Here is a 3,590-nt window from a genome sequence, read left to right as displayed (position 1 = left end):
AGAATGCAAACCTGATCGTCAGCACAGGTAGAGTTCCTCGCTCCAGATCGAGTTTCAGTCGTTGGCCTTGCTTGTTATGAGGTCATGGGTGCATACACCCAACAAGAAAGGGAATTTAAACGTGCAAAGTAATAAAAATGCACACTTCTGGAGTTCTAACATGTAAATGAGCTTTCACTCCCTCACACACAGACACATCAATGCACACACAACCCTGATGCAGTGTATTAGCAGATCTGCAGGGCTTTAGTTAGTCAGCTCAAGCAAATGGAAGCATAGCATGCTTAAAGAATTAGCCCAATTTTTTTTCTAATTTTGTATGATTTTTAAATGTATTAATAAATGTTTACCAATCGTCAGTGAAACAGTAAAGTCAAAGGGTTTGTTTTACAGTTTTATCTGTGACTTTTACAGTTCACTTTCCAAATGGAAGGACAATTTGTTTGCATCTCAAATGGAAAAGAAAAACTTCTAAATCAGAAGTGCTTGACTCCCTGGTGTAACCCATAAATGCGCATGGCTGCCCATTCCTAAGCCTGGTTCTGCCAGAGGTTTCTTCCTGTTAAAAGAGAGTTTTTCCTTCCCCCTATTGCCAAGTGTTTGCTCACAGGGGTTGTCTTATTTTTGGGGTTTCTCTATATTATTGTAGGAGCTTTACCTTACAGTCCAAAACACCTTGAGGGGATTTGGTTCTATATTAATGAAATGAAATTGAAATATATAATAGGCCATAATGTTTTTTGAGTCCATGCTCACAACACTTGCTCCCTGATGTGTTGCACCACTGAACCTGGTGAGATTGTTGTAATTTATGAGCAAAGATATTGAACAAATGCCATATTTTTAATTAATCATAGTGAAAAGTCAAAAAACCCAAAGTGTTGCTATGGATCAAATGCTAATTTAATCTTAGTTCATACATGACATATTGGCCTGAAATATATTTAATGTTATGGATATGAGAAAATGTAACATATTTAGGATCCATCCTCTGGGCACCATAGATGCCTATATGCATTTCTAGGAAATCCATATGTAGTTATATGCAATTTGTATGCTGAGATATTTCAGTTTGGACACAGAGGAGGACAAGAAGGAGGAGATGGAAGGAAACTACAATTACCATACCCATGTGATTATCACAGCTAAAAACAAACACGGAAACAAACAAAAACCCTCAGTATTATCAAATAAATCACATAAATGCATTTCTTTTTATGAGTTACCACTGACGTTTTCTTGTGTTTTTTTAATGGGCAGATTTTAAATTTCAGGTTAGATTATTGTTTATTACTGTCTGCAATTTGCCTTTCAGCAGGTGATGCAGTCATCTGCAGCCAAATTCTCAATCTCCATGGAAACGCACAGCAGCCGTAGGAGGAGCGTGCCAACAGGAGGGTTAGCAAGCTGATGTCCAGGAGGCGTAACCTTGCATAGTCTCATCTGGGTCCTTGAAACAATAGCAGGAAGAGAGCAGACAGCTCTACTGGCCCTCCGTGCCCTCTATTGCTGTGGGGCGCTCTCTGCCAGCTTTTTTTCCTCAGTATATCTGAAATACACGCACACACAAGCAGAAAAACAAAGAGAGGGAGACTTGCAATGATCCAGACTGTCTGTAGGAAAGCTGAGAGGTCAGTAAAAACAATAACAGGATGTCACAAGGAATTTATCTGTCCAGGAGGATGGATCCTTTCCACCTAAATGCTGTGAGCAGACTGCTGCAGGGTTGGAGTGAATGAGTCATACCGGGCTTCACAGTATGTTTGAAATGAGATATCTGCAAGTAAGTCATTCCTTGTGCCTTAGTGTGTGCACAAAGCGTGATGCATTTCACATAAGATTGCAGTGAGAGGGCAGAATGAAAGATAGGCTTAGTCACAGTGGTGCTTTGAGCTAAACAAAAGCAGATCAGTTAGCACCCAAAACCCAGGTGAGAAAGATGGAAATGTCATTAGTCCAATGGGTGCTTGCTCATAAACCAGTCATCCTTCGGGCAGTATGGATGCCTGTACAAATTTTCATCTCAGCTCACGCAGCAGGTGTTCAGATATTACAGTCTTGACCAGCTGAAGCTGAAAATAACCCATAATGTAGCATTTTCACACAGCTGTGAATGTATCTCAGGAAGTAGTGGTCAAACTTTTAGACAGATGGGACTTTGGATGTGAACGTGCCATTTTACACAGCTGATTCATTGTTTAATGTGAGCATGAAGGTTGGTTATTGACCTCGCAAATGGCAGTCTGGCAAAAACTGGTGGCATAAGTAACACTTACCGGAAATGCTTATATTTTTAGCTGCATCTTATGGCCTTCAACAGGGAAAGAGGGCTGAAATGTCCAGTAAGCGGATGCTTGTGAGATTTATTTCAACATTGCTTTGTTGCTTAGTCATTCAGAGTCAGGCTCTTCATATTCAATGCTGCTATTCATTGTGACAGCTGCAGAAGTTCAGCTGTTTACAATCTTATGAGACTTATTTTTTGTGAGTACTATAGCCATGTGGGTATGGTACACTGACAAGTAAAAAGGATTTATTGTAAATCTGAAAATATGATATACTTTATCTATGCAGAGTTTGCATATAGTCACACAACTTTTCATAGTCAGAGGGGCCAGTATAGTCATCTTTATGGGTTGCTTTTTACCCTAGAGACTAATAATAAACTATTAGAGGTTAGGCTGCTCTCCAAACGTACTGCATCATAAAAGCTTAGACAAATGGTGCCTTAGCTATAAAAGCCCTATATTCTTTTTAATAGCTAAGGTCATTTGGGCGGATACCAGCAGAATCTCCCCTCCAGAGCTTATTAAAAGTTGAACCAAGGTGACAGAAACAATATATTTATTTTATAATATGATACAGTTTTACAAAGAAACACTACACTATTGTAAGAATCCACATGAATAAAGGGGATGAAAGAGCAAAAGGTTACTTTACATAAAAACATATATATCCTTTATCTGATAAGCTTCATTATTTGGAGAGAGTTAAATAAAAAGATGGGAAAAGCTGAAATCTAACATTCATTGTTGTAATAATTAAAACAATGACTGGACAACATTTTTTTTTCCTGGTAGTCAGGAGGCTATCTGTCTACTATGCGATATAAAATCTTGAAGTTTCCTCACGTGTGAGCAATCAGTAAAGAAAATATTTGTTTTCTTAATATAAATTTATATTTTATATATATGTCAAGTACGCAAATGGTTATATGTATAAATGTTTTTCCCCTAACTTGTTTATCTTGATATTCATGCTAACATTTCACTTAAAATAATAATAATAATTATTATTATCATCCTTTTACAGAGAAACAGCAAAAAACTGCACCTTTCCCTGGTGTTTTTGATGTTAACGCTAGGTTTTGAGGTTTAAGCTAAAAAGCGCCAGAGGAGCAGATTGAGGTACAACTGCACATCATGTGGTTGCTGCTGATGAGCCCGGCGGAGTGACGTCAGCCGCAAGGTGAGAAGGATAACGTGGACTGAAAGCGGAGGAGAGTGTATCCTCGGTCATCTCATCCCGTCCCATCTGCTTGTTGTCATTATCACTCACAGAAAGACTCGCTGCTGCTGCTGGACTACATG

The sequence above is a fragment of the Copadichromis virginalis genome, linkage group LG5 (assembly GCF_057382275.1).
Source record: "Copadichromis virginalis isolate Kocher_CV1m ecotype Utaka linkage group LG5, C_Virginalis_male_GT1.1, whole genome shotgun sequence".
Taxonomy (NCBI): domain Eukaryota; kingdom Metazoa; phylum Chordata; class Actinopteri; order Cichliformes; family Cichlidae; genus Copadichromis; species Copadichromis virginalis.
Note: the sequence above shows the minus strand (reverse complement) of the source record.